Source organism: Gorilla gorilla, chromosome 1, assembly GCF_029281585.2.
Source record: "Gorilla gorilla gorilla isolate KB3781 chromosome 1, NHGRI_mGorGor1-v2.1_pri, whole genome shotgun sequence".
Classification (NCBI taxonomy): Eukaryota; Metazoa; Chordata; class Mammalia; order Primates; family Hominidae; genus Gorilla; species Gorilla gorilla.
The window spans coordinates 124,313,622-124,326,922 of NC_073224.2; the positions used below are offsets into that span (position 1 = coordinate 124,313,622).

General features: G+C 41.0%; 1 protein-coding gene across 2 annotated transcripts in view; it reads right to left on the reverse strand.

The window, feature by feature from the left end:
• The window catches only part of LOC115932735 (putative neuroblastoma breakpoint family member 7), a 52,187-nt gene extending 43,229 nt beyond the window's left edge, over window positions 1-8,958 (reverse strand). For both annotated transcript variants that reach the window (XM_063698387.1, XM_063698413.1), the window contains exons 1-2: window positions 8,860-8,958; window positions 8,215-8,264 (exon numbers count right to left, since the gene is read on the reverse strand). The gene's annotated coding sequence lies outside the window, so the exon portion shown is untranslated. The remainder of the gene's footprint in view (window positions 1-8,214; window positions 8,265-8,859) is intronic.
• Window positions 8,959-13,301: the final 4,343 nt, after the last annotated feature.

Sequence of the window (13,301 nt, forward strand, 5' to 3'; positions counted from 1 at the left end):
TAAAGATGCACCCAGGAAAGATCATAGATCCACAGGAAAAAATGTGGTCCATGTTTTATCCAAAGAGGATCTGGGTACCTCAATATTTAAAGGGAACATGGCAAGTACTGAGGAAAGAGGAAGGAATTTTTTTAATGGGGTGGATAAGAGGCAAGTTGTTGCAACTGGCTGCAATTCTTTTGAGTCTTTGATCAGCCATTTACATGCGGTGGGGGTGGGTGTAAGAAAATAATTGAGCTTGGGGAATCTGCATTTTTATGTAGGATAATGTAAACATCTGGCAGAGAAAGCAATTACATATGCTCTGTCTTTGGTGAGCAGAGGGATGACTGAGTTTTTTCCTTTGTCCTGTACCTGTGAAGAGAAGCTATGAATTTACATTGTCAGGTTGAAATTTAACAGAACTGTTTTAGGGTAAAGATCTTGGGCCCCACAAGGAATTTCCTTGTGAGCAAATTGTGAGGGAGCTATGTAGCTTCATCTTTGTAACTATTCTATTTAGGAATAAAATGGGAGGCAGGTTTGCATGACCCAGTTCCCAGCTTGACTTTTGCTTTTGGCATAGTGAGTTTGGGGTCCTGAGGTTTCTTTTCCTTTCACAACTTCAATGTGAAACATTAAAATTCCTAGAAGAAAACATAGAGAAAAAGCTCTTTGACATTGGTCTTGAAAATGATTTTTTTATATGGCACCAAAAGTACAGGAAATAAAAGCAAAAGTAAACAAGTGGGATTGCATCAGGAATCTGAACAGCAAAGCCAGCTATTTTAAAAAAAGAAAAGGCAACCTATGGAATGGGAGAAAATATTTGCAACCTATAAATAGGGTAAGATGTTAATATCCAAAATATGTAAGGAACTCACACAATTCAATAGCCAAAATACCAAATAACCTGATTAAAATATGGGCAAAGGATCTGAATAGATATTTGTCCAAAGAAGACATACAATAGTCAATAGGTATATGGAAAGGTGCTCAACATCAGTAATCCTCGGGGAAATGCAGATCAAAACCACAGTGAGACAGTGCCTCTCACCCATCAGGTTGGTTATTATCAGAAAGACAAGAAATAGTAAGTGTTAGCAAGGGTATGGAGAAACAGGAACTCCTGCATATTGTTGGTGGGGATGTAAATTGGTGCAGCCATTATGGAAAACACTGTGAAGGCTCCTCAAAACATTACCAACAGAACTACCAAACAACCCAGCAATTAAACTTCTGGGTATATAATCAAAGGAAATTAAATCAGTATCTCAAAGAGATATTTGCTTCCCCATGTTTATCACAGCGTTATTCATAGTAGCCAAGACATGAAAACAGCCTAAGTCTGCTGGTGATGAAAGGATAAGGAAACTTTGGTATATATATGTATTTGGTGTATACGTGGTGTCTTTCTGTGTGTGTGTGTATATTTGGCGCATATACACACACACACACACACACACACACACAGTTTTGGTGTATTTATATACCACACATAAAATATAATATTTTTCATCCATAAAAAGGAATGAAACCCTGTCATTTGTGATTATATGGGTGAACCTAGAAGGCATTATGTAAGCAAAATAAGCCAGACACAGAACAACAAGTACTGCACAATCTCACTTATACATGGAAACTAAAAAAGTTGAATTCATAGAAGCAGAGAGTAGAATGGTGGCTACCAGAAGAGGGGAGGGAGGTGGGGAATGAGGAGATGTTGGTCAAAGAGTACAAAGCTTCAGTTATGTAGGATGAATTGTAACAGAGTGCCCCCATTCTTCCTACAATAAAGGGAATGAATTACTTCATTAAATTAGTATTTTCTCTTCTCTTTTCCTCCCCCCTTTTCCCGGTTCTCTGTTTCTTGCCTAGCCCTTCAGAAATGCAAACATAACCTTTCACCTCCCTCTACCAGACATACCCTTCAGAACAAGTTCTTCTGTGTGCTTCAACATAGATCTCTCCTCAGGAGTGGACAGTTGATTTGCAGACCAAAGCACACCCACCACAAAACTTCCACCCTCCAGGGGTCACCTCAGAACTTACACCCACTAGGAGGTCATGTCGAAAGCATGCCACTTGGCCACTTTTACAACTTACTTCTGACCAGAAAAGCACTACCTAGACTGCCCAGTGAAGAACTACCTGGGAGCAGGGAAATCCTCTATCCTGACTCACTTCCCCCTTTAACTTATAAAAATCCACGTTTTGCTCCAAAGGTGAAACGACATTCAAAGCAGGACACTTTATGCTTCTTCCCCCCAACTAGCTACAGAAATAAATTCACTTTTTTTGTACCAGGCATCACACTTATTTGGACTCTACATGCAGCAAGCAACTAAACTGCTTTTGGTTACAGTATGAGTTTTAGAGATCTAACGTTCAGCATGGGGACTATGGTTAATGCTGTATTGTATATTTGAAGTCTGCTAAAAGAGTAGATCATATGTTGTCACTACCCAAAAAAGGAACTACTGAAGCGGTGGATGTGCTAATTAGTGTGACTGTAGCCATTAATTCATTATGTATGTGTATATCTAAACATCATGTGGAACATTTTAAATATAGACAATTTTAATAAAATTTCTGCAAAGATTCCTTTAAACAAACATTTATAATAGCATCAAAACATATAAACTACATAGCAAAAGATGTGAAAGCCTTTACACTGAAGACTGCACAGTATTGCTGAGAGCAATTAAAGATCTTTGGAATAGGAGGTGTTTATTCTTGTTTTTCAAGATTGTTTTTGCTATTTGAGGATATTTGCAATTTCTTCTGAATAAGTTCTTCTTTTGTATTTCTGCAAAAAAGGAAAAAAAGGCCACTGGAATTTGCATAAGATTGCATTGAATCTGTAGATTGTTTTAAATGGTATTTCCATTTTAACTCTATCAAATCTTCCAACCCACGGACATAAGATGTCTTTCCATTTATTTAGTTCTTCTTTAACCTCATTAAGCAATGTTATCTGGTTTTCAGTGTACAAGTATTTCACCTTCTTAAATTTATTGCTAGGTATGTTATTCTTAAGGGTGTTGTTATAAATAAAATGTATTAATTTTCCTTTAAAATTTTTGATTGTTAATACAACTGGTTTTTATCTGTTTATCTTGTTTGCTGAAAGTTTGCTGAATTAGTTTAACTCCAGTAATTGTGTGTGTGTGTGTGTGTGTGTGTGTGTGTGTGTGTATTTGGTATTTTCTTAATATTATAGGATCATGTCATCTGAAAAGTGAGATAATATTTTTCTTTCCAAGCCATTTTACTCATCTTCAATTTTGAAAGATATTTTGACTGGGTATAGAATTCTAGGTTGGCAGGGTTTTTTTTATTTTTTCAGTACTTTAAAGCTATTGTAAACTTCTTGTTTGTAATGTTTCTGATGAGAAATCGGATGCTATCCTTACATTTAGTCATCTGCATGTAACATATTTTTCCCCCTTTTGTTCCTCTTCGAATTTTCTCTTCATCAATGGTTTTTATCAATTTGAGTATGGTGTTCTTTGGTGTCATTTTTTCATGTTTCTTGTCATTAGTATACATTATGTTTCTGGAATATTTGGGGTTTATGGCTTTCATGAAGCTTAGAAACCTTTCATCCAGTATGTTTTAAATATTTTTCTATCCCTCTTATCCACTCCATTCCCTTTAGGGATTCCATTTAGCCCTATAGTAGACTGTTTAAAGTTTTTCCACTGATGGGCTTTTTATTTTTTAAATTCATTTTTTCCTTTGTGTTTCATTTGTGTTCATTTCTATTGCTATTCCCTCTAATTCATCAATCTTTTCCTCTACAATGTTCAATCCAGTGCATTTTTTAAAAAATTTCAGACAGTAAACTGTAGTTTTCACTTGTGGAATTTGATATTTTAAAAATAACTCCCATATCTTCATTTAATTAAAATTATAATAACTGCTCTAACATCCTTGCCTATTTCTAACGTGTGTCATTTTCAATGAATTATTTCATTCTTCATTATGTCTCATGTTTTCCTGCCACTTTGCCTGTTTGAGATTCTGGGATTTGATGCCACACATTTGATGTCAATGGCCAAATGTGCCCAGTGGCACAACTCAGCCTCAGTGTCTATACACACCCAAGCTTTTGCAGCAGAAGAGGCAGAGAGAGCAGAGGTGAGTGTGCCACACACGGGGGTAGGGAGTACCCCACTTGGGCTTGGGGCTTTCCTCTGCCTCATTGAAAAAATATGTGTTCCTTTTCTTTTCCATAAGACCTGCCCTACTTCAAGCCCTATCCCTCCAATGATCAGGACAGTCCTCTCTCCAGTCTCATCCCTCCAATGGATGGACAATGGTTCAAAACAATTCAGGAGAGAAAGCATTGTCTTGTCAACAAATTGTGTTGACAAAACTGGACATCCACAGGCAAAAATAGAAAAAATTCACACATGCTGGTGAGGTTGTGGAGAAAAACGAATGCCTTTACACTGTTGGTGGGAGTGTAACTGTCAACCATTGTGGAAGACAGTGTAGTGATTCCTTTAAGACCTAGAGACAGAAATACCATTTGACCCAGCAATCCCATTACTAGGTATATACCCAAAGGGATATAAATTATGCTGTTATAAAGATATATGCCTGCATATGTTCACTGCAGCACTATTCACAATAGCAAAGACATGGAATCAACATAAATACCCATTAATGATAGACTATATGAAGAAAATGTGGAATATATACACATGGAATACTATGCAGCCATAAAAAGGAATAAGATTATGTCCTTTGCAGGGACATGGAGGGAGTTGGAAGCCATTATCCTCAGCAAACTAACACAGGAACAGAAAACAAAACCCTGCATATTCTCGCTTGTAAGTGGGAGCTGAATGATGAGAACACATGGACAGATAGGGTGCGGGTGGAGACAACACACACTTGGCCCTGTTGGGGGGTGGGAAGTGGGAGGAGGGAGAGCATCAGGAAGAGTAGCTAATGGATGCTGGGCTTAATACCTAGGTGATGAGATGATCTGTGCAGCAAACCACCATGGCACATGTTTACCTATGTAACCAACCTGCACGTCCTGCACCTGTACCCCTGAACATAAAATAAAAGTTGAAGTAAAAAACAATAAACAAAGAAAGAAAAAAAATCCACTTAAACGTCCATACTTGGACAAACACTAACTCAAAATTGATTATAGAACTAAATGTAAACTGCAAATCTAGAAAACTTACAGTAGAAAACACAAAAGAAAATTTTCATGATGTAGAGTTAGGCACTAAGTACTCTTAGGTATCATATCAACACAAACTATTAAAGAAAACATTGATACATTCAACTTCATAAAAATTAAAAATTCTTGGTCAGCACAAAACACTGTTAAAAGAATAAAAGCATATGCTAAAAATTGGGAAAAAATATGAAAATCCCACATATGACGAAGGACCTATATAATGGTTAATTGTGTGTGTCACTGTGACCAAGCCCCAGTGTGCCAGGACATTTGTTCCAACATTATTCTGGGTGTGTGCTGGAGGGTGTTTCTGGATGACATTAACACTGGAATAGACAGACTAAGTGAAGCAGATTGTCCATCCTAATGTGGGTGGGCCTCATCCAATCAACCAAAAGCCGAAGGATAAGGAAAAGGTTTAATAAGAAGGAGATGCTTTCCTGGGCATCCAGCTTTCCATCTTGGGAATTGCGGCCTCCATAATCATGTGTCCAAATTTATATACACATATTATATGTATGCACATGTATATATACATACATGTACATGCCATATACTTATATACACATATATGTATACATACATTTCATAAGTAAGTAGGAAGGATTGTATTTTTAATAGTTCAGTTATTCAATGATAATTGCTGAGCTGGCCAATGAATATGAAGGAGTTCTATTATATGATTCTGTGTCCTTTTTTTATACTATTGAAGTTCTGCATTTGAAGAAGTAGGATAGGATAATAGCTGATTTTCTCCACATACACTTCAAAGCCCTACGAATTAACACAGAGTCAAAAATACCACCCACAACCCTGCCCCTAAACACCAAGGCTAGAGAACCCTGTGGCCCTCCGATGATTTTCTTTAGCCGGGTCTGGGAGCCACACAACAGAGGGAGCAGGAAACACTATGCAAATAGAGGCCAGGACAGCAGTGAGGGCCTGTTCATGACAGAACACAGGTAAAACTAGCCTCAGAAAGCGAATGTGGAGAAACACGATCATCCCTGAGACCTGGTGGATTAGAGCACTGGCTATTGGGGAATTGAAAAGAAGGGGCTTCACCATGCAGAGGACCAGAGGTGCCAATCTCGGAAATGCAGAATTGTGTTCCCCATCTGGGAAGTGAGGAGGGCCTCTCCCCGGCCACTGTGCAGCCTTCCAAGTGTGAACTGACAGCCTTGTGTGTGATCTCTTCTGTCTTCCCAAAGTTTGCATTTTCAACATTAAAGATTACTCTTTAATTAAAAAAAAAAAAGCATGCTAAACTCAGCAAGACCCTATTCCATCATGAGAACTCTGTCAAGAATAAATTCCCTTCAACAAGTGATGCCCAGGACACTCACTTTTGAATAGCTCATGAGCCTCAGCATATTTAATTGTGGATCTAAACCAAAAGCCAAGGTGGAGACAAGGTGGGAAACACAGGCTGTCACTGGTATATACTTGGGTTGAACTAACACTATAAGAAATGGCAGGTTAAGAGGTCAGAGAAGAGGAAAATAATATCTTTGGTTGTCATAGTGGTAAAAATTTAACTTCAAAGAGAAGATTAAAAATGTATAAACCAAATATTAGAAGTGTGTCAAGTTAAAAGGGGACCAGCGATGTCAAAACATTTTTAGTGCACTTTCAAACATGAGCTACACAACCCTTCCTAAATAACAAACAAAAGACACACACACAAACAAAGACAACAAAATAACATTGACAAAGAAATGTAGTAAATACCATCCACTACATATGATAAACATAGACTAAAATACGGAAGAGTTTAGAATGTAAACAGGTAAATAAGAATGTTTTCATTAATCTGTATCCTTATCCACTAAAACCAATCATAATAATAAAAGCTTAAAACATAGTATGTAAAAAAATCCACTAGTCCAGAGTGATAGGCAGGAAAATTTTAAACAGATTTAAAACATAAACATTTTAATTTTAATAGACTAAAATTAATCTTGGATGAAAGTTAAAATGTGGGCAGGGAATATTCTTTTTCACAACAGAATGCCAGCAGAAACAAGTTCATAGTAAGGACTGAGATAGAAATTTCCAATGTACAAACATAAATATAATAACTGACACAGCCAGGGGTGATTGATGATGAAATGCTCAGAGGAAGATTGTTAGAATACAGGGTATTTGTACTTTTTCAAACCACTTTCCAAATTAATTATAAATCAGGTGTCTTTACAAGGGACAGATCTCCTAGACCCCTCCTTAACCAGGTAACCAGTCCTGATATCACAATAATGGTGATGGACAAACTGGAACTTCTCTGCCCGCAGATGGACTGAGGTTGGAAACTCACAGCATTGACTTTGCAGTGTTCCTGGCAAAACATTCAGGCTGAATTTAATCATAAGGAAATTTTCTGACAACTTCAGAATGAAGAAAATTGAGCCAGACAGCTGACGTCCTCTACAAACAAATCCATGTCACCACCATCAATGACAACAACAAAAAGATGAGGAGATACTTTGGGTTCAAAATGACTAAAGAAGTGAGCTACATTATCTTTTCAATCCTTTTAAACCCAAAATGTCTCTTCTCTTTTTGTTGTGTGATTTGTGGTGACATGGACTGTGTGAAGGAGAGGGGTCAGTTGTCCTGCTCAGTGTTCTACATTCTGCAGTTGTCTGGTGATTACTTCCTATGAAACTCAGGCTAAGTGTTTTCAGCAAGAATATGGCATTGTTCATATTCTGCACTGGCAGAGTCCCGGGTGACATGCTGTCTCCTGCCAGCGGCTCCTGACTCCTGTTCTCTACAGGATGGAATTGAGAGGAGCAGGGCTAAGGCCCCTCAATGCTGTTTGTCCATCTGGGAATTGGTCTCCTTGGGTATTCATCTCAAGTGGAAATGGGAACGATTGTGGTTTCTCAAATCAAAGGAGCCTAGTGGTTTGCAATCATCAAGAGCATTCTGTGTCTAAAATTCAATCCTCAGTGAAGGACCCCTGCAGTGTTGTTTGGACTTAAACTTGCTTTGCTGTTTTAGTTTTTTTCATCAAGTGGAAAACCTACTTTTTGTGACATCCTTTCTTCTTTTTCATCCTTCCAGCAGTATTTGGAATCTGTAGGAGAGAGGAAAGAAAAAATGAAAAAAGCATCTATGTCAGTCTTGCTGATGGCTGAGTCTGGAGGGATTGCTAAGCGGTGATAGCCCAGGGGCAAACTGAGCTCCTGTTGGGAGGATGAGCTGAAGCCTGAGCCTCCGGCTGGCTGAAGAGACGAGCATCATCCACAAGTGAGAAGAAAACATCCCTGAACTTCCAGTCAGCCTGGAGTGCAGATATAGGGACCGGCCTATGCCCAACCAGCATCTGATGACATCAGCCCCTTTCTTCCTGATCCCGTTTGTCCGGAGCAGAGTGATGGCTTTTCACACCTCCCAGGGAGGATGTGCTCAGCATCAACCATGCACACTCAGAAGCAGAGGGCTGTAGAAGGAGAGGGCCTTTTGCAAAGAAAACCACCCCCTTACAACTCCATGTCCCAGTCTTTTGGGAATGAGAATGAGAGCAGATTATTGGAAGAACCCTGGATGTGAGAAGCACCAGGGGCCTCAGACAATACCCACAAATAGGGAAGAGAAAAGCAGTGGGAGAAGGAGCTGTCATCATAGAGGAATAAGGAGTGAGGGCCGCTAAGAGCCATAGATGTGATTACCTTCCTGCTCTAAGCTTGCAGGCCAGGGAATCTGCATGCCAGTCTCCACTTGCTGAACGGCAGTTTTCTTTTGATCATTTTTGGTTTTAGGACACTTGACGCGTGAATGTGGCCAATGACTTGATGCCCATGTGTGTTGTCAGCTGAACCTTCAAGAGCATCACCTTCCAGCTGGGGAGGGTTCTTCATTGCAAGGGAAGGCTCTAAACCCAGCTCTGAAAATAAAACCACAGACAATGGGATCCACTGGCACTGATGATCTTACTGTGACTCTCCTTCTACCCAAAGAACATCAAGTAAGGAAGAGTGGCATCCGAAGGGTGAGGGGAAACCAGTGGAGTCACTTCGATATTTTCTTTTCTGTTGATCTTTCTCACATTACCCAGCAATGACAAGATTGCCAGGAAGCAAAGACACTCCCAATCCACAAAAATATTCAAAAAACGTAGGATTAAGAAACACAAATAGATTACAGGTAGATAAAGCAAGGAAATCACACTGTATATAGACTGTACTTTTGGGAGGGAAGACATTATAAAAATCAAGCAAAATCAAAGTTAAAGCAGAGCTGAGCTCAAACAGGAGATGGGGTGGCAGGGCTTGGCAGGGCAGCAGCCCATGGGACACAGAGGTGAGATCAGACAGAGGTGACAGCAGCTGATGAAAGAAAAGAACCAAGGAGACTAAATCTGGAGAATTTACAAAACTTGCACCATTATGTGATCTACTGCATGTATATACACCCTATATAGCCTACACACCAAATATGCTTAATATATGTGACAAATGCCATAAATGCATATATCTATATATATTAATCTAACGAAAAAATATTGTACAGGGATTTGGCAGATATTGAATGTAACAGTATAATCACTATTCTCATCCATAAACATTGGAAAAAATAGAAATATGAGAATATTGAGAAGAAAAAGTGTGGTGAGAAAGAAATGACCACTTGGAAAGCTAGGAGAAAATCACCAGCTGAAGGAACATAAAACAAAAGGCATTCATTCTGTCCTCTTACCTGGAGCCTGGTTCATGCTCTAGACTCCAGGGAAAATGAGCAAGAGAGGATGTGTCTGAGCCAGTGGGGTGAGTCTTGGCTGGGGGTGTGGGAATCCATGGAGAAACAAAAGAGATTCCAGTGGGAAGAAATCAGTTTAAATACTTGAAGTTACCATGGCACATGTCAGGGACTACGCATCCCCTGACACTCACTGAGCGTCTTCCATGTGTCCTCTCCATGGACCCAGATGGTGCTCGTTATCTCACATGACCCTCCCTCCTCCTGAGGACATGGGTCTCTTTATTCCTCAGGTGAGGGCATTGCCTGACAGATGAGCACCAGTATGCCCCAGGGGCTCCAGGAGGAGATATTGAGTGGGACAGAGAGTAAGGATGAACACAACCTAGGGTTTTAAAGAAATCTGAGCAGAAGTGGATCCCTGGGAGAAGGAAACTGAGGATGTGGCCGTTGGATGTGAGTGGAGATGATGAACTAAATGGAGTTTCATAAAAGAGACTGACTTGTACACTTTCCAAGTGAAAGCCGCCCTTTTATTTCAAAAACAATAGAAAAAGCAGAAGAAGCTGGATATGTCAGGAGACTGACTTGTGGGCCCAGGATTTACTCTTTTACTGAATGTGCCTAATAGGTTACTGTTGAAAGTGTCTGATAAGGGAAAATTGGCCTCATGAGGGATGGGGAAGGAGAGGAAGCAAACTGGCAAAGGAGACTTTCTGAGAAAGGAAAGGAAGAGGGGTCCCTAGAAAGCAGAGATCCGAACAATTGCTCTACCTCAGATGAAATAATGCATCTGAAGTAACTTTCTAAGTGTGAATTTGCAGAAAGAGAAAAGGATTTGATATTATCTATTCATAGGTTTACTGAGCAATTGTTATTGAATCTGGCCCTCTGGAAATTATCATAATTAATACTCTAATGATGGCAGGTAGATACTATTTTTCAGGTATCTCATATGAGGGAACTGAGATGTAAACAGCAAAAAGACAATAACCTTGGCCAAAGTGAACAACCAGAAAGTGGCAAAGCCAGGACCGGAGAGCAAATTTGATCCTAAGCCCCAGGCACTTGCTCACCAGCATCGGGGATTTCAGCTTGACTCTGAGGGAGCATGAAGAGGCCCCATTGTCTCCTCTACCCACAGTACCATGACCACCAACACCCAGATTAGAGCTTTCTGGTCCCCCTTTCCTTCCCTACCTTGGAAAGGCCATTGGTTCCCAGGATCAGCATTGGCTGTGAAGCTGCAGATGGTGGAGGAAACGCCCTTTCTGGTTAAGCTATAGCCACAGTCAAACTCTTGATCCAGCTGTAGTCGCAAAGAATTGGGCACCAGGGTGCTTGGCTGCAGCTGTGCCTGTGAAGCCTGCACCTCTGACAGGTGGTGGCTGATGTCTCCACTCCAAGGCCCGTGGGGATAAGCTTCCTGGGTGGGAGCTGAAAGAGAAGGGGCTTCAGTAGGAACAACCTCAGTTTTCCATTTGTTAGGCATGCCCAGAACACCTATCCTCGATGTGCCTGCCTCTCAGTAAAGCCACCCAGTGAACCAGGACACACAGGCAGACATCATGTAAATGTAGGCATGGTCACCTTTCCTGTCTGTGCCTGGGGATGCTGAGATGGCAGGTGCCCAGGCTGGGTGTCCCTGAAGTGAAATACCCCTGCTTCAGCCCAGAGGGCTTTGGATTGGCTAACAAGGTCATGCCAATTATTCTGTCATTATTGATCTCTTTCCAGTGGCCTAGAGGGAAACTTCTAGAGAGCCCTCAGAGCATAGGAGAGGAGGAGTTATTTTTCTCCACACATAGGGGTATAAGAACAGGGCAAGAGTTAGAGCTGCCAGGCTTTGGGAAAGAACCATGGAAAAGGGGGTTGGGATCCTGTAGCCCAAACACTAAATGAGGAAAACTTTTCAGGGTTCTGGAACATTTTGAATTTCACATTGCCTATAATGGTTTTACCACCTGCCCACACATATACATCTTATTGCCATATAGTGGGTGTCCGCAGCCATAAGCAGTGTTGTAGAGGGACCAGTCCCTTCGTGGACACTTAGGGGCCACAGGTATTACCGATCAGCCTGTGTGGTTCTGTAGGGAAACAACACCGAGCACAATCCTCATCTTACCCACTCCTCCAGTGGGGTCCGGGCAGCACCCCCTCATAAAAATTATTGCTATTTCCACAGGAAGAGAAAATCACACTCTCAGAAAGTGGACTAAGGAAAGACTTCCAGTGGACTCAAGCCAGTCCAGATCAGTCTCAGAAGAGGGACGGGGCCCACAGGGCCTGATCCACGTTGCTGCAGGGCTCCTCTCTCTCCTCCCCTCTGCACATCCTCATTCTCACCAAGGTTAAAAATGCCTTCCGTGTATCTGTTCTCCTTTGTCTTCCTGAGAGGACAGTGATCACTGATGCCTGGCTTCATACACCCCACCAACTGCTTTCTCTGATTCTGCCATCTCCACACTAGCAATTATACCACTAGCAATTTATCACCCAAAAGCCCTGTTCTTTCCACATTCCTACTCTGCTTCTGAAAACTCTCTCTCCACTGCCCACTGCACGACTCTCCCTGCTCACCCTGCCTTTGTTCTCCTTCTGTCTTCTGCCCCGTGATCCCATCCAGCATCACCTCCCACCACTCCCTCATACAGATTCTCCCCTGGAGTCAGGCTGGCTGTTCCCTGGCCCAGCCCTGCACAGGGTGCCTTCCAGCTTCTGGATCTTTGTCCAGGAGCACTTCTCTTGGCTTGGTGTGGCCTCCTTAGTTACTCAGGGTACAGTTTATTGATCATTAACCATCAGTCACTTAGGACACTCTAAGATTTTAAGATCGTTCATACTGGGCAAATGAGAAAAACATCCCGAAACAATAAATCTCATTGGTGAAGACTGGGCAAACAAACACAGGTCTCTCTTTCTGATCCTCTGCACTTGCTATTTAGAATGAATGTCTAGGAATGTTTTTAATTATCACTACTTGACTTTGTCACGTCATTTTATCCCTCTTTTCTAGACTACTGAGTCTTATTAAACTTATACTTTGAATATTCTTTGCATTTGCAGGAGAAAAGGGAAAACATTTTCTCAAACTTCTAAAGTACTGTAGTATTGTTAGTTGGGCAGGTAGGAAAAAGTGTTCAATAATAGATCAAGTGATAATTTAGGTTGTATTCTCCTTGGTTCTACCAAGCTTTCCTCTGTAGGGAGAGGATGGATGGAGCAGATCACCTGTGAAACCACAGCTGGGGTCAGGGCTGTGCACTGTGCACACTATTCACACGTTATTGTCGCCCACACACAGGATACATCCTTGTGTAATTTGAAGGGTGCATTCATTCATCTCAGCCCATCTGCATGGATGATTGTGGCCTCATCGGCTTCATGTGTGGCTTCATGTCTCAATGCATCT